The sequence below is a fragment of the Mizuhopecten yessoensis genome, unplaced genomic scaffold (assembly GCF_002113885.1).
Source record: "Mizuhopecten yessoensis strain PY_sf001 unplaced genomic scaffold, ASM211388v2 scaffold10203, whole genome shotgun sequence".
Classification (NCBI taxonomy): domain Eukaryota; kingdom Metazoa; phylum Mollusca; class Bivalvia; order Pectinida; family Pectinidae; genus Mizuhopecten; species Mizuhopecten yessoensis.
The window spans coordinates 456,987-476,658 of NW_018408430.1; the positions used below are offsets into that span (position 1 = coordinate 456,987).

The 19,672-nt window shown below is 34.6% G+C and overlaps 1 long non-coding RNA gene across 1 annotated transcript; it reads right to left on the reverse strand.

Moving 5' to 3' along the window:
* Positions 1 to 12,367: 12,367 nt before the first annotated feature.
* On the reverse strand, positions 12,368 to 19,283 carry LOC110459750. Its single transcript, XR_002463925.1, has 3 exons — positions 19,242 to 19,283; positions 18,898 to 18,952; positions 12,368 to 12,404 (listed from the first exon to the last, which is right to left on the reverse strand). It is a non-coding gene; the product is annotated as an uncharacterized LOC110459750 (long non-coding RNA).
* Between the last annotated feature and the right edge of the window lie 389 nt (positions 19,284 to 19,672).

The window sequence follows — 19,672 nt, forward strand, 5'->3', positions numbered from 1 at the left end:
CTCAATATGAACACTGCACACTTATTAGTTGTAGGCGTCTTTCTTCATCTTTAGGAAACTTAACAAAGGCGCCATATTGTAGCATTATTTATGTGATTACTTTTATGCTTTGATTAAACTTACCATCTATTTTTTGTTTGTATTATGCTTCATTGTACAGTGTACCATGCTACCATTTAAATTATGCATTCTGCAGTTGATATTTGAAAAAAATCACATTATTAGTTTTTATGGTTAATGATATATCAAAACCGATATCAAATTTATACGAATTACAGAAAAAAATGAAGCAACATCTGTCTACTGAACTTAGAAAATCACAGCAAATCTGAGAAGGAACTTACACATTGTCTCAGAACCAACACATGTACTAATTATGCTGTTGTTTAGCTGTCCAATTGACCATATATGTTGTATGTGACATTTAAAACACTGAATGACTTTGGTATGTCGATGCGTCGGGCCTTTTTTTTGCTTGGGCAAACGCTCAACACTGAGGCGAAAAGTGAGATATTGTCAAGGAGGAGACTAGACAGCAAAAAGGCAAATGCTAAATAACAATATCCCAAACGATGCAGTGGATGCAGCAGATTATTTTTTGGTCACTTTTGTGCCCCAAGTACAAATGTATCAGGCACACAAACACATTCCTAATTCCGCAGGGGTTCCTACAGTAGTTGCCTCTTACGTGATACAGATCTATTCTTTTCTCAACCCCCGGCCTGCATTGGTGACAATTTGAGTCCAATGACGGTCTTTTTAGCGTTTCTTGCTAAACTTTTATCAATTAAATACGCATCATATACATTGTTTACATCAAATTAACTGTATATACAGTATAAGTCACTCATATATAACTATTATAGTGTACTTGACATTGTAAGTCGTACGTGATGCTAATAGTGCACATTTCTAAACATAAGAGAGTCACCTGAGGCCGACAGGTAAATTATTAGAGGCCAAAGCTGAAACAAAAGTCGTGTCATTTAACATGTTATGTACAACTTTCACGTTATTACAAACGTCGAATAAGATAGATTCGACAAAATTTGTACGATTAGCTTAACCGGTACTGTGTCAATCATCCATAATGCGGTAGCAGGGAATGTTAGATCAAAATCTATCTGAGTTCGAAGTCCAAAACTGTGTTATACTCCACAGAGAACAAAATGGCTTTAATGCAGAGTCTTTAATGATTTAGTACATATAATATAAACAATGATAATGACATATGTTGCATAGCATAGTAGCAGTACCCAATGACTTAGATATGCTTTTTAAACTTTAAACTTTAAATACCAATGCAAGATGCAAAAGCAATTTTATGTGATAGACTGTGATAGCAACTAAATGAGATGTCGGTTTTGACCCTAACTACATAACATATATGTCATATGAGCGGATACTTTCTTTGTTTACACTGTATCAACTGTTTAAATCCGTTAATTTTGTTAACGAATTGATTACATTACATTAACGACTGCATTGAACATAGGTATGTTGAATTTATACACGTTTTGATTCATAGTAATGGATTTATTCTTGGAAGGAACGCTAAGTGACATTAACACTGAGTTTTGTATTGCAATACATCACATAGCATTTAATTTCAATACATTTTTTAGCCGGTGACGACAAAAAGTAAAAAGTTATCATAAACACAAGGTACGGACACTCGAATAGATACGGATGCAATCTATAACGCCGAGGTCTGAGAAGAGTTTATTCTACCGACCACAAAACAAACTTTTCTTCTGTCGATATTGGCCCAGGGATTGACAATTACAATAAAGTGAACTACATGTACCTACATATATTTAATGTTCAATTCATCAATCTCATATCTCTCTCCAGAGATTTTGAGCTGCCTAATTATGCTCCCGTCAAACACTATGAATTATGCGGTTGAAATATCGAAGCCTGCTATGTGCTTGCCAGCGTTGAATCTGTCTAACAGTGAAGGGTTTCGAGAGGATATTTCTTATATACTAGGCCGAGATATCTGCATTTCCAGCGTTGCTGGAAAAGTCTATCCTACCCACGGGTCTGGAACGCTTACACGCGCGGACTGGCGGGGGAATTGTAGTGACCTTTCGGGGTCACGCTATTGTTCGTGATATCATTTTATGACGTTTTTGGGTCAGTAATGTTCATTGACGTCATTAACAGTTACCACCCGGGTTTCATATGCAAATGATAAATCTGTGGACAGTTATCAATTTTACTAGAAGAGCAGCTGTTTTACGGGTTTTAGGTAATAAGCAAGAAATATAATCCATCCCTGATGTGAGATATGGATAAGGTAATTCAAACCATCGGGATAAAATATTGACCAGAAACCCTCGGTAAAGCCTCGGGTCTCCTGCTCAATATTTTATCCCTTTGGTTTGAATTACCTTATCCATACCTCACATCGGGGATTAATATAAGTTGAAATAACTCATTATTGGGGGCCCGGATTTTAGTGCGCAGGGGTTCTTAATGTGGGAGGAAAGAGGAGAACCCGGAAAAACCCCACGTGGTCGGGCAGATGACTGTCACATATCAGTTGTATATATAAACTATATTTTGTATTTCGCGCAGGCAGTACCAGTGCGCTTTCTGGATGTGTGTATGAGAACAAGGTGGAGGACTTTGAATACGGGACAATAAAAGGTGCGTTGTCACTGTTACCTACTAAGACCGAATAAACGGGTTACATACTAACGAAAGCCACAGCTTTCGGTGAGGGCCATACCCGTTAGGACATTATACTTGTATTTTGTAGTTTATGTGCTATTTTATATGATTTGCTGTGAGATAAACATCCATAAACAAGGTCGTTAACTGATATTTGCATAGAGTCGCTTTCGCATAGGTGTGTACAGATGTTTAAAGGTGCGCGATTGTTATTGTTTAGAAAGTTTTTAATGTTCCGGCTATATATTTATGTTGTAGTATTGTATATCAGGTTATTTAAGGATTATCTTTTAACTTTTCTTTGTTGATGAGGTAATAAATCAAGTCAAGCACGCGGTAAATTGCATGAATGCGAAGCGTTCATGTGTAATCTACAGCGTGCTCGACTTGATTTATTACATAAACAAAGAAAAATTAAAAGATAATCCTTTTTTTACATTTTTTTTTTTTTACCTTCAAAACAACCCATTAAGAAAGCCGTTAGTTACGCCATTTCAAAGTTATTGAACACGAAAGTGAAGGCGGGAACAGCTGCTCAAACACCTAGGCTCCGCGCACTCTCCTCCCTTCTAAACAAAACAAAATAGTTCTTCTATTGCAACTCTTTTATTTAAATCTTTGCAAAAATATGCATCTTGAAAATGTAACCGTGTGTGTGCTACAATACTCTCTTTATGATTTCTATTTAAAAAAATCCAATAGTATCTACGCAACAATTACAAACACACAAAACTGAACAAGACGGGGATGTAGAATGTCAGTTTTACTGTGATGCAGCTTCGCCGACGAGGTTGCAAATTAACCGAGCCTACATTCTAATGTTAAACGTGCAATTTGCAAAACTCGAGTTTGTAAGCATCCCTGACGTCGATTGCACATTTGAGGAGAGATATGATGGTAAATTTGGACGGATTACTGTCGAATTATTGTGGACAACAGAAATAGGATTTGTATCAATTGCCGAGACAGAGGTGTCGTGGCCGGAGCTCATGGATGTCAGTGTAGCACTAGTGGACCGTTTCTGGGCAGTGGAGCAGTCTCGACTGTAGCTACGCACGCTTGCCTCATTCCTGTGACCCGACATGAACAAATTTGTTCTTGTTTCGAAGCCCGCATCAGACATGCGTTGGATACACGATGCTCGTAAACAGTGGCCGGTATAGCGTTTTGAACAGCCTGCCTGTTTACAGATGTCTGGGAGGAAGTTGGTGAAGGTAGATTTACCCAGGGCTTTATTAGTATACCACGTTTTATAGGTCACCGGCAAATTCAAGATTTCCCTCACGCACGTTTTTTTTTTCAACAGTCTGACGAGACACAACGATGTGCCAGTAGAGTACATACGTTTATCGGCCATTGACTCGTTATTAGAAAGACCGCCCTGTCAGTTTCCCTGCCTTGTCTCGTGTAAAAGGCAGGCATATTCAACACCGTTCTCGACATGTTTGAAGACAAATGAATCGATGTTTAATTGTAAATGGAACTCTAATCCTCGACTCAAAAAATGAATGGAGGTCAGAAACCAAATTGCTAAACGGAGGCTGATTGGAGATTCGTTTGCAGTTTCAAGGTAAGCCCCACGTGTCATACGGTCTTTCAGAAGTCCATTTAAGGTTGTGTTGCACGATTTAAACTCCCGATCATTGACAGTGTCAATAATTCGACCTAGATCTGCGAGGTGTCTATTTATTGCTGCCCGGATATTTGTTAAACTGTTTTTATGATTTTCGTCACTGTCAGCAGAAGGCTTGGTATCACAATCAGCTGGTTTTTCTTTTGACTTTGCATCACAAAACTTAGTGAGTTTGTGGGCCAACTCGTCAGCTGTGATGGTCAACATGCTGATCTCGGAGCAATATGCTTCCTTGTGCCAATCTACAATTTGAATACAACCAACGTTTAAAAACTGATAATTAATTACGCAATCAATAATGGCAATGACTTGACAGATATTTTGTATTAATGTGTCTGCATTTTAATGGCAGTGTTGTGTTGTGTTACTCAACTTGATCAGCAGTAGATCTACGGTATGATAGCACCACGTCATCTACAAGAGTGTTATTAATATATTTAGTTTATAATTCATGTCTGTCTATTGTTTACCTTTTAGAATCTTTACGCCCCATTTTGTGTTTTTCTTTGTCTCATCTGACTGATACATGTCCTCAAATCTCCTTATATTATCTGCTGAAACCATCTTGCACTTTTTTTTGGAGGGGGTGAACCTGTTTCCGTGCCATTTGTTGCAATGGGTTTGGGGGAGGAAAGAGTCTCCGGTGGGGGGAGTCAACCAATGACTGCAATATTAAAAACCTCCGGACCTACAACTGACATCATGTCCGAGGCTTGGAGTGTTGATAAAAATGTGTCGAAGTCGTCTCCAAAGTCGAAGTCGAACAAGTCCTTTACAATATTATACCAGTAGTATGATATTACCAAATGCACCAGCAATCATTCGGTCAATTCGTTACTGACATGTAAAACTTGCAGGTGTCCCAAGTTTAGCAGACGACCCTTAATACACAGATTTCTCGTTATATTTTATTTATTTCTTGTTTCAAACTTGTTTTAATTAGTATCATCTTTAGAGTCTAAAAAGGTAATTACAAAAAAAAAACTGTTTTTATAACCTTTATTAACATTTAGATGTCTCGTTTGGCCAATGATACCAACACGTGGTTTTTGTTTGTAAACATGAATGGGCCTTCGGACTTTTGACCCATTTTATTGGCATGTAAACACAGTTGCTGTTCTTATGTTTTCTATTAGGGAAATCAAGGCAATTGTAAATAAATCATAACAATACACTGTACCGTAGAGATAGATAAGGTTTACAACTTCTGAACAGTTAGTAAATGGGTACAATGTGTTATATAGGGTCACGTGGCGTGTACTTACATCCATTGCGGCTTAAAGTATTGCTCTCAAGGCGACTGCGCCATATTTTGCACTGCTATATTAGTTTTAGCGTTATTTTATTGAATATAATTAAATTGAAGTTATGAAATGAAAGAAAGTAGTTAGTGATTAGATCGTATTATTTATAATATATTTTATTCCCGATATTGTTGAGTACGATGGTGTTGATGAGGTCATGGGGTGTCTGGGTTAGCCTAAGACTGTGGTGGCGAGTGATAGCGGTGCTATTAGCTGACTTCTGATGAGGTAAACCAGTGGTCAAGGCTGTCCGATGAGGGGTCAAAGGCCAGGATGTATACAACGACAATGGAGTGTTAAGGCGTGCGACAAGTAACTTTGTATACTGAAAGTGGAACTCTGCCCGCTAGTATAGTGTGACGATGATGGTACCAGATAAGGAACATTGTACATCGTTTGTGGAATACTGCCCACTTGCACAGTGGTAGACTTTACATACTGACGATATGATATATATATATATTTAAATTACACGATATGATATATATATATATTTAAATTACACGATATGATATATATATATATTTAAATTACAGCAATAGTGGATCACAGCCCATATGTAATTTAGTTCTGCTGTGTATTTTGTTGGGTTCTGTCAAAGGTGTGAAAAGGTGTGAGAATCAGGTGCTATATGTATTTCTAAGTCATTATATGTCATTGTAAATAAATATGTGTGTACTGTAAGACAGTCATCAGTGGTTTATTATCAACATAGATAGACACACGCTCATCCCGTTACAGTGACCCCAAACCTTTTCACGTCCGATCGGAAATCGAACCCCGGCCGCCTTGGTGAAACGCATGTGCGATATCCACTGCCTCACCCGACCACCCTAATATCCTTGGAAATAAAGTAAACACAAAGTTAAACATGTACATGGACCCACGAAAAAGGACAAGAGTAATAGTAATATAACCTCCTCAAAGTGAGAACCTAAATAGTGAAAACACAAACATCGACCTTTACATGTATATAATTCAAGGAAATAGAACAATTTCCAGTCTGATCGTGATGGCAAGCTTACATATACTACTTGTCCATGCCTTCATTAAACTACACTACTCTGTAGATTGTTTTGTACAAATGTAGGCTCGTCTGTCGTTATTGGACACCTATCATGGACATTGTGAAATTTGTTGTAAAGGTGTAGTTTAGATAAAATCGAAATGTTCGCAACACTACTGATTTTTTTTAAAGAGATCTACCCCTCCGTTAATACAACTCTGTGTACGGTATTCGTCTAAATAATTATACACGTCTTATCAGGCACGAAAACCAAACACTCCATCTACATGCATTAATGACTTACTTCAATATTATACAATATAACTGAACAATATCTTATCCTTTAATACATTTATTGTAAAACCATACACAAATATATATATTTAAACAATAGTATTCAATTATAATTTGATTCATATAAGATAAATTATTGCATTATGATATGTTCATCATCTAAATATTGTTATTATTTTTTTGTTTTTACTAATGCATTCAGAGTGATGATAGAATGGAATTTCGATATGCAAATTTTTGTTATGATTTATGCATTATTGTCGAAAACAAAACACAAAAGCTAAAAAAAATAAACAGAAATCAAATTACAAATACCTCCGACTTCCACGACGCTTACATACATCTTTTTGTAAATTTGATCATTATTTGCTAATTGTATGCATTTTTTATTTATTCATATATCTTTGCCAGGAATTAGCTCTAAGTATCAGATATCTACTAGTTTTTTGTCTATCAAAATAATTTCAAAAAGTCTTGAAATATACTAGATTTAACAGCAGACTAAATTTTAAGCACAATATTGCTCAAAAGAACGGTCCCGTCTGGATTCTTCTTGCAGCACGTCTTTATTGGGGTCAACGCTTGCGAAAAAGATGTCCATTTTTACGTTGTTATTATCCGTCATGCTATCTGGGACACGATATATTCAGAATAATAACAAAGTGAGGAACGCCTTTATTAACTCAAGTTATCCGACCAGAAATAATTTGGTTAAGACTCCGACTAGCAGGACCAGAGGGGACAGTCCATGCTTAATGGATCCACTTTCACCTGTACAAATAGAATGTGTATATATTGCCAGTACGATGTGTTTGATCGGAGATTTTTTGTAAGATTTAAAAGACATAAAGGATGATTGATGCGACTTAATTTCATCTCGATGAGTATATAGCACGTTAAAAACATGCAAAAGTTGTAGGTTTATGAACTGTAAATTTGAATAACTTTCTAATAATTGAAAACATAACGATCTTTTCAATAAAAGAAATGTATCATCATAACAATGTACCTGTACATGTGTAAACGCAATCTTCGCCAGGTCCACACGTCGTTTTACAAGTGACAAGTGCCGCTGCAAAACAGAACACAAAATCATTGATGATCCGCTTTCTTATGCGCGGTGTTGTCGAACAGTTAAGGTTAATAGTTGCATTTGTTGTGATCATGCTGTTGTATATTTCTTGTAATGTACTACCAATTGAAGCTTCATTCTATAAGGTGTATTTTTTTTAAATAAGACAGTTCTTTGCCGAGATATTGAACAGCAAGAAAATACCAATTTGTGAACAAACTCGTAATTTGAGCTCAAAATAACTTTAGTTGGCAAATAATTGAGGAAAGACAATGAAATAAAGACAAGATGTTTCGAAAGGAATTTTATTGCTCTTATGTCAAATCCAACAGATTTCACTACCATAAACTGAGAACCTTTGCAGCGAACACGAATTCACAAGGCATACTAATCAGCATACTCAAAACCATTAACCGACAAATCGCACGAAGAAACATATACTTTCCAAAAAAAGTCATGACCGCACCATAAACCTACGTCTTTAGAAACCAAGTGTTGTATTGTTGTTCGCTAGTAGTAGGCATTTATCCCCAAAATTAAGTTATTAGGAGTTACCTCTGAAATACCGCGTCAACACCATGAGTTGGGGAATCATTGATGCTACTATCAAAAGAGGGAAGGTTTCCATTTTGTGTACTTAATATCTTTCTGACGTATGTTTTATGTATCTATGCGTTATAGATGAGGAAAAATAATAATCGAAACATCTAATAGACCAAAAGAAATCAGTAACCGTCTTTTGTGCCGATTTAGATAGTAATCTTAACTGACATTAACAAGCGGGAAATTAAAGCAATCTACAAGCTTCAGAGCAAGAGGTAAACATTTGAAACTCTCACCTATTTCCAGTAAAGGTAAATGGACTAGGATATGTACTATAACTAAGCTTATTCCAGTAACTTAAATAATTTCATTTTTTTACAAGTAGACTCATCAATGTCAATTTATTTGAATATTGAAGACCATTAATCAATTTTGAATAAAATGGTACATATATTTGGATCTTATTTCAGGCCAGTTCGTTTTGTAGTCCATTTAATTACAAATAGGCTGACTTTTTGTCTTACTGTTTTTTAGCTGCGCATTTGTTTTCGTTCCACGTTTTGTTAAACGTTTTCCCTATTTATAATATCGGATAGTGTCTCTAACAACAATTTGATTAATTTTACAACAGTCAGTTAACATTGTTCTTGTATACAAATTAAAAGTGTATTTTTTCAGCGAACCCGTGTGAAATTTCTATTGCAGTGTATTAAAATTTGATATAAGCAAGATGCGTTTACACGTGGTTGAATATTGGTATTTCATGACTGGAATTGAAGTTCAATAGACGAAACGAGTTACATTTACATGTTTTCTAACTTAAGAATCCCAATACCACTGCATGAAAATGAAACTATGCATTTGAAACTTATTTTTTCGGCATGACTATAGCTCTGACAAATCACTTTTGAAAAGAAGAGTTTACCTTGTAGGACTTTTATGAAAGCAATAAGCAAACTATAAATGAAAGCCTAATAAATATGAAATAAGCAAACTATATTCATTAAAATAAAATCAACAAAATATTATCAACACTCATGCTCTGGATGTAAAGTATTCTGCGCGATCAGACTGCGATGTGAACCCTGGATTTCTTTTTGTCATACCGTCGCTGAAACCAATCGAGCTACCTGGATGGACAACGGAAGTGTGCAAGCCAAAAGGTGCTTCAGTTATATCAAAACGGTGTTATGGAGAGGTCAATTTTTATGGGAATAACGGCAGTGCAGTGAGACAGGGATCCGTCACCTATTCAATATTATTCTAGAAGTGTATGCTTTGAAACTTCAATTTTGTCAGAAGCATTTTTTTATAATTTGATAAAACAATTCTAGTGTCATTAAAGATACAGTGGTACATGTAACAGCAATAACATAAAAGTCGATTTGTGTAGGAAACATTTTAAAATATTGTTCGCTTGATATATAACTAATTCTAATTTTTTTTACCTGGTAGTGCTCTGCGTTTTCGACTAGTAGCTGGAATATATAAAATATATGATCTTTATTACAGACCCTGGAATCAAACAAAATACATGTATACCATTATTTAAAAACATTCTTTCAGCCTATATACAAAGTAATAGACAACAAGGAGACTTTCCCGAAAAACGTTTTCCATTACACTGAAGCTGTTATATGATGCTCTTCTTTGAAATTGATATTGTACCCTGATTGAAATGGCATTGTCATTTTGAACATGATAATGAACGTTTAACACATGCTAATTAGTATTGACAATAACAAAGTTTGAAATGAAAAATGAATTATAAAAACAAAACCAACAAAACATAAAAAGAAACTAGAAATCGTTAATACATTGTAATAAATTGCCGGTCTTTTCACCGTTTCGACTAATTAAGGTTTTATCATGGTCTTTTGCTTCTAACAATTAGCGAATATTTCTGAAATTTTCGTAAGAGCGACTTTGAGTTAGAAAATGTGCAGCGATAATTGTCAATAATAATTCAGCTATACAAAGAATCAGGCATGAACGCGAGGAAGTCTGCAGTAGCTAATGGAGTAATGAGGGATTAACAGAGTTTGAAATGACGTCAAAGAACGTATGGAATATCATAGGCAGCCAATAGGTGGTGTTGTGTACGAAGGTAGTCCTTAGATGTCATGTAGTCCTTCAGCTATTTACATCATGGTGATGCATTGAAACTCGCATTTTGTGTGTATCGGTTCGGTTTGCCATGCTAAATAATGGCTGATGATCCCCACCACAGTAGAGATGTAAACTATCCATACTTTAAAGATTGAGAGTGCGTAGTAATTCATGAAGTACAAATGTATTACCAACAGGTATTAGACTTGCTCAAGGTAGGAACGTTTATCGGCGGTTAGATTTGGAGATCGAAGTAAACATTCAATATGGCATTTGCTGTAAACGGTATGCGCTTGATTGTTAAATTAGTCGATAAATCCCTCTGCGAAAAGTACGAAAATAATACTGCTTCAAAAAACAGTCCCGTTATGCAACGCATACATCTGAAATTGTGAACAACTATATATATTTTTAATGAACAAACAAATGATCACCCATACCTTTTAGATTTATAAAGCGTTTTCTTATTTTTATTATTATAATTCCATATAAGACGTCCATGCATTTTGTTTATGCTATCATATACTGGATGTACTGTCAGCAGAAATTTGTGTACCTGTTCTTTGTAAAAAAAAGTGTTTACAGAACATGTGCTGTTTCATTGCAGGTCAATGTGTTAGTTAAGTCAGTAGAAGAAAAAAAGGCATCGTTGTTTTGGCATCCAAGGCAAATCAGTCATGACATGGCTTAATGACGTTAGCCGTGAAAGGGTCACCGGCATGATACAGAAGGCTTTGGGACACACGAATTCGACGGCCGATTGTCCAAAGATCGGAGAGGCCACGCCTTAGGTCATGTAGACAGGACAGCATAACTGATAACGTCATCTGCGTAATCGAATAGTTATGGCGTAAAATACTGCTTCCAACATCCACAATAACCATCGGATCAATCAGTCCACAAACTGTGATCCATCGTTTGCCCGAGATAGGGCTACGTTCTTGCTGACCGTATCGTGTATCTCGATTGCCCTGACGCAATATCCAAAGTCGCTCAGCGTGGTTTGGGGTGATATATCGAGCTCTGGTTGCCCCTTGCCCTGTGATGGTCAACTGTAGCATGAACACTAAAAGTTACAGGGAGCAGATCTTTGTACCACACATGCACATAATGAACGCATTCACAATAAATTAGTGTGCTTTATTGGCCATCGCTTTACCCAGATTTCAATCCCATTGTGCACCTCTTGGATCAGTTGGACAAAGGACAAAATAAGTCGACGTCAGCAGCCTCAAACGTTGGACTTTTTATTGACGGAGGTGCCGATGAGGTCTATTAACCGATTCAATGCTTCCATACGACGTCATTGTCAGATTGTGGGCAACGTCAGGGGTTCTTTTACTCGAAATTAATCCTGTAACCTTGATATTACGTACGCTGGATAAACACCAGTGATGTCGTTACGAAGACATTTAAATAAAACTGAAGTTTTAATTAAAACAACACATATGTTTATCAATTTGACAGTGTGAGTTTACAGCATTTTCATAATATTAATGGAATACTATCAATACAAAAATGAAACGTTTCTTTTGGGGCAAGTATAAACAGGAGTTCAGCGATCAAATAGCAATTGTACATAGGCACCAAATTGAAAATGCTTTTTGGTAATGTGAAAATTCAAATAAACGTTTAAATTAAATTAATACATACTTGCTGCTGTTGTTGTTGGTGATATTGTACATGCTGTTGGCGATGTACATTTACCGTTGTTTCCACATCTATCATTTTCTTTCTGGTGCAATGTACAATGCTTCGATCCGTCTGTAATTTGAAAGCTTTATTGTTATGTATTTTAGTGGTTGACGTTTTCTTTATATTACGGTAAATATACAGGTACTATGAATCGAACTGTAACACACACATACAATCACAATTTCAAACGCGTTTTATTTCTTCTTGATAGATAAAAAGTACAGTTTTTTTTTTATTACTTTTCGTATTTTGTTAAACAAAAACGTGAAACGTTATTTTTGGCAAAAAATATATTTGCAGTCACACGACTGCAAATATATTTGCAGTAATACTGTATCATCAGTCACATGTGCAGGTCAGGGATCGAGAAAAAAATAAACCTAACTGTTATCCGATACATGATGTAAAAAAAGCAACTAACGTGGGAACCTCCAGCATAATTCAGGCTTTGCGTCCTTTTCTGTGGGACACAAAAGCGACCGAAATATCTACTGCACCTATTGAACATTTGGGACCTTTTCATTTCTGTCTGCCTTCTAACTACCTTTTTGTTTCATAGCGCATTCCCTTCTATTTATATTTAATTGAGAGTTTTACTTTTGTTATCCTTTATACAATAACTGCTACATTTATTTTACCGATTTTTACAGTTACGGCGAATCCCATTAATCACTAAGTACATAATACAGACCCACCCTTGGATATAGTCAAGGAGCTATATAAATGTTTTATTTGTTTATTTTTATGGAATGGGAACATAGATAACGTCATACGCACTGTTATGTCTGGTGATTATAACGAGGGCTTTTTTTATATACAAATTTAATTCCTCAGCATTTTTATATTCTCATTTTCATAGATCTTTGACATATGCATATGCGAATATTCAGTGGTTGTTGGAGGCTGCCAAGGTTGAGCCCTGGGATCAGCCCCCTGAACAATAAAGTGTCCACACGTAGGTGTTTTTTCACTATTCGTACACCTTACATTCAATAGCTATGTTTACACATGTGACAGGATTTATATTATTCCGAATTGGGTAAGTTTTATTCGCTTATACTTGCACTAGTGAATAATGATTGTAATTGATACACAAAGTTTCTTTCATATTAGTAACAAACAAAGTTATTTATGCTGTTTACATGTACACATTTCTGATGTAAACTGTCTGCACGCATGACCCCGCGGTCAAGGTGTATACATGTGTACACCTTACTACGAGCCATACTTTACACGCTGCGTTAGTCACCATAATAAACCATATGAATGAAAATGACAACACTTTCTTACTGATAGTTCCATTAGTAAAGTATATGCATGTAGACTAATCTGGCATAAATCCTTCATAAATGTATGTAACCGTTTGCTACCTACGTGCGTAAATCTGCAAACATGTTCTAGCTCCCGTTTAAAAATGTTAATCGGGCTAATTTGCTTTGTTTTTTGTTCGCTTAAATGGTAGGTCTTAAATACCGCGAAACCTATCAAACACAATATTATATTCGTGCAATCGTATTTTTTTCTTGTATTTTGTATCCGAATATCAAATACCTTAGCTGTCTCATATTTTTACATTTCTTCATTTTTAAAAACCTTTATCCATTTAGCTCCAATAATTGTCAAGATATCTACAGTTGATAAAATAATGTTCAAAATCTTCTACCTCTTGACAGACGTTACAGAGCTCTGAGTCAGCTATGGTCATTCTTTTTAACATCTGTCTAGTTGGTATTATATGATGAAACAATTTCCATTTGAACACTTTATACTTATTGTCTAATAATTTACTGAAAACAAATTGTAGCATCTGTTTGATTTATATTGATCCATCTAAACCGAAATAATTTATCCATCGCACTTTGTTAATGTTTATCACATTTTTTTGTTGAGTAGCCAACCTATAAACATCTTTATTTTTTAACTTCCCTAAGTTAAGATTAACTCCGTTTTTTATCATAAACGTTGTAGTTTTCTTTATTAAAATTAGCCTTGGTTTTAATCGGTTCTTGCGATTGTAGAATTCTTGCCCATTTTTTTGGAAAAGCCATTTTAACTTGTAGCGTTTCACTCATCCAGTTTTGTTTGTTTCATTAATTCTACCATATTTGTCAATTACATCTTCAACATAAATCATATTGCTATCGATCCAATTATTAAAGATTAATGTTTTTTCGTTGATCATAATATTTTTATTTCCCCATATGACCTCCTTTCTTACATGTACTTCAAAAAATGTATCTCTACTATTTCTACCAGTCCCCCCTACCTTTACCCATGACTCCAATATGTTTACGTAAAAACTTGTTACATTTTTACTTAGATCTCTAATTTGCTTAATTTTTTCAAAATTCATTTTTAATATTAACATGTTTTTCCCATAATTTCCGTACATCATTTTTGGTATAATTTTCCAATTTGCTTTATCCTTGTTTGTTAATCGTTTCATCCATGCCACCCTTATGACATCTATATGTAATATAATATCACGTATTTTTTACCCCCCATTCTCATAATTTTGTATCATGATATTTCTTTTAACTTTTTCACTTCCCTCCCATATGAAACCATATATTAAGCGTTCCAATTCTTTTATTTGCTCTGCACTTATTACTTGGACACTTGCTATACATGTATATGTTATTTTTGAGATAACGAGAGTATTTTTAACCACGATTTTACCGATCAATGTTAGTTTTCTTTTTTTCCAATTTTTAAGCATTGCGTCTATTGTTGTCTTTTTACTTTCCCAGTTCAAATTGGCACACACTTTATTGTAAGTTCCGAAATATATTCCTAGAGATTTTCTTTTCCCTCGAGTTCATTTAATCCCTTCATAGTTAGTCGATTTTCTTTTATTCGTGCCTAAGGATAGTCCTTCTGTTTTATTTTTGTTTAGTTTTAAACCGGAGTGTTTACCGAACTCCTGTATTATTTTAAGTGCTAATGGTACATCAGAATACATTTAAAAAATAATATTGTATCATCCGCTAATTGTGCTATTTTTATGTCTTTTCTGTTAATTCGTATTCCTTTAATATCTATATTTTGTCGTATTTTAATCGCTAATATCCCTACTGCTATTACAAAAATTAAACAAGACAAAGGGCAGCCTTGCTTAATTCCACGTTTTATTACATGTCTTTCTGTTAACCAGTTATTGTTTTTTAACGATTCCACTTATATTCGTTTTAATCCAACATATAAACGAATCACCAAAACCATTTTTTTTTAAACAGCCAATCATGAAACTCCAGTCGATTGTATCAAAAGCTTTGGAGAAATCCAGAAATAAGATACAAGCATCTATATTAAAGTTTTCAGCATAGTCAATTATATCTTGTATCTGTCTGATATTATAGCCTATAAATCTGTTTTTAATGTATCCATTTTGATCTGTATTTATATTTTTTTCCATAACTGGTTTTAATCTTATGGCTAATACATATGCTACAATTTTATAGTCAATGATTAGTAACGATATAGGTCTCCAGTTTTCTAGTTTTTGTTCATTATCTTTTTTGTATATTAATGTAATGAAACCGTTTTTTTGCGAGTCGCCCATTTCGCCGTTATAATAACCTTCATTTAGAGTGGAAAACATTTATACTAGAAAATATTGGTCCATTTGGAGGAGATATAGTACTTAAGATAAAAAACGAAGGATTAACAAAAATGTCCAAACATCTTAAAAACATTTGGAAAAACATATTCACTTCATATTCAGAGCTAACCCTATAACCCCAGATGTCATTGTTTTTCAATCAATTTGGTTAAATAACTATCTGAAAATCGATAGAAAGATTTGTATGTACAAACATTGGTTTGAAAAAGATGTTTTCTTGATAAAAACTCTCTTAGAAAATAATCATAAATGAGAGAAATGTGGTATAACTACTGTATAAGTTTCATAGAGTATTATGGTGTTTTGCAATTCCTAGGTCATGGGAATCTATTTTACTTCAAGAAAATGAAAAACTGGTAAAAACAATGTAATTTTACCAAATATCTAAAGATACATGGGGTCTAAATGTGGAGAAGAATTGCCCAGCGACCCACTAGTACTGTTGTAACATATTTTTGAAACTGGAAAGGATCATGAAATTACTTTCTTGCTTTGTATCTTAAGACACAACGTATATTTATGTAAATCACGAAGAAAATCTCCACAGTCACTCAGTGGAAAACATACATATATTTCACGGAAATGTAAAAGAAGGTGGATTAAGTACATACTGTTCCAAAAAACAGAATACGTTTTGTCATATTGCCCGATCCATCAGATATACGAAGTGGGTATTTTTCAATGATATACAGTCCAAAGGCAATACACAATAAATCACGGCATGACACTTGCTGTTAATTTGATATTAAACAGAAGAAAACAAAAATGAAAAAGACAAAATAAACCTGGGTTTTAAAGTATTTACTTGTTATACTACTGATTTGATAACAACACCGGCCTCTAGTTCCTTATATCTACTACTTACATCTTTACATACGTTAATCTGATTTAATGTTTCTTGCGAGCATTAGTGATCGCACTTCGTTTGTCATGAATAAAGCGTCATTTATTCGTTAATCCCATTTTTGACATCTCAGAAAACGATGTGCCAATGTTGTGACATTTGGCTGAAAACCTTTCAGGACAATGACAAACTGAAACATAGAATAGCATGTATAGTTCCTCTCCTAAAAGGGCCTGATGAATTGGTCCAAAAGCGGTCAAATGAACTACAAATTGGCAAATCATGCCTTCTTCAGACCCAGAAATTCTGCAATAAAACGCTCTTATCCTAGCAATTACTTTCACAATTCCATAAAGCCCAGTTTATATATGCGTCTATTGTAAATGATTAACATTTGTATAAAGAAATATCACTGTTTCGTACACTTCGTTTACTCTCAGTTATACCGCTGAAAGAAAATATATTCGTTATGTTAATCCTATTTATATAATGAATATTCATAAAACATATCAATGGTACTAAATACTAGTAAAGGGCATTGTATTTGCAACAAAACTATCGGTTTATTACTTCTCATTGAACGTGTGTGCTCCTATAACGAAAGCTTGGATCGAGATTGACGGCTGGTATCTACTCTTTCCTAATACCAACTCACCGAAACATTTTTAAGAGTAGTACGTGTACTATGGAATTGGCCTATCCATTTATAAATACATTAGCACATTCATAATAAATGTCGATATAAATATACATGAACTAGAATGTATTCCCATATTATAAAGACGACAATAATTCCCTTTATATTTTTAGTGTATGCACATTCATGAAAAAATACCGGTGCTTCAGGACAAGTTTTTTATGTTAATATCCTGCATTGTGATACGTTACCTTTTTTTCACAGCTAAAATTTCATTAGCTTTTGATAGCAATTGGGAATGTGAACGAAATTATTAACATTTTTAATGTCTTACTATAGTCTTTACATAATTTTTCCCTTTTCCAATTTAGTTTTAAATGTATATCTTTATACATTTACATGGATATATAGTCAAGTAAATAATATGAACTTAATTTATGTGATAGTAACTACCTAACAGTTTTTTCTAAATCATTCTTTTTGTGCTCTGACGGAAGCACGCAGAGGGTTAAGTTCTCAATGTGGGAGGAAACCGGAGCATCCGGTGACAACCAACGTGGTCAGTAGGTGACAGAGTTCGAATGCTGACCATCTTGGTGAAAATCTACTGCATCTAAATCTAAGTAACGCACAAGAACCGATATCTACCGTAGTTTTGACTTGAAGAAAATGGCGTCATTGGTTCAAAATATCGTTGTGAATACATTTAACTAGCAATCTATGATACAAACATTCTGCATACGGGAGACCGGGCACATTCGACAACCCCTGATGTTTTTGGTCTTGAGCTAATATTTTAAGGGATCTTAGCAGTATAGTTGATTGGGCATTCACACGAAAGATCAAATTAGGCCCCGGCACGTTCGGGCCTTGGCTTAAATAAAAATGGGCGGAACTTGCCCCGGTCTCCTCCAATTTTTTTGTCGGTCTTAAAATGTCTTAGGTGCTTGTGTTTTATTGCTATTTCTCGATTTGCCGACTTTAAATAATGATTATGTTATCTTCTGCTGATCAGTAAATATCAGAGATGATCAAAAGCTACGATCTTTATAGACTTTGCGGTCTCATATTGTTATGTTGTAATTTTTACTTAAAGCAAGGAATGGAATTTGGAAAGAGATGTACATGTAGCATGACTCATAGACACATAAAGCAAAGTTCAATGTATACATTTGTCCACAAAAGTATGTAAGTTGAAGTGATTTTCCAAGTGTTTGATAACTAATCGGAGGTGTTTTATTGTTTTGTTAAAACGAATTGAATTTTAAAAACTAAACTGGCGACAAATATGAGTTGTAGATGAAGCTATTTGCAAATACTGCCTGTATATGCTAATATAATGTCAGAAGTGGGTACGGAGACAACCATTTGTTTTCCTTTTGACTTAATCTAGAAATAAAAGGAGTAATAATAGAATAAAACGATTATAAGATACTGACACAAGTGTATGTATACTCACATGTAACGGATATCAGGACTACGAAAACAATAATGACAATCCCCTTCATATTTGCCTGAAAGATATAGAGTTTAATTAAATAAACGTTATATTTACATATGTAATTGCATCGATGTCTGGCACAAATTTAGGCTGTTTTATTTTTAACTTATTTTATTTATTTATCTATCTCTTTACTTATTGTTTCTGGAGAGATTTAAAAACCCGAGATAATCTAAACTTCAACATTATAATACTGGAATGAGATTTGTTAAGATCCTAATATTCAAAATCATTAATCAGTTAATCTTGTTTAACACAAGACAATCGTTAGCGTCAAATGATTTATCAAATCGCTTACATACCTGTTAGATGGAACCGTACCCGCAACTGCTAGATTTAGTTGTCAACACATCCGTTTTTATATCAGGGTTATCTACATATTGCCTTGGGAACACGATCAACTACACGTATCCCACTCTAAACAAACCACACACGAGCTCGGGAAAACGTGGTTTTAAAAAATGTTTATACCCCTATAAATACACTGAACTTGGTACATGTAAGTAAAATTAATGTTGCTTCTTGTATTGGCCAGTTAACTAAGTATATTTGACGTATGCGCGTCATACTGAACGGGGTAATTTCCAATACTGTAGTTTCACACCATGGATAAAACCGATAAGGTGTTTAATGAAAATTTCAGAAAATAGCAAGCCCGGTAATGTTAGAGGGAAGAGGAACGTATTACAGATTTGATACGAATGAGGTTTTATTTAAACACCAATTTGTGGGA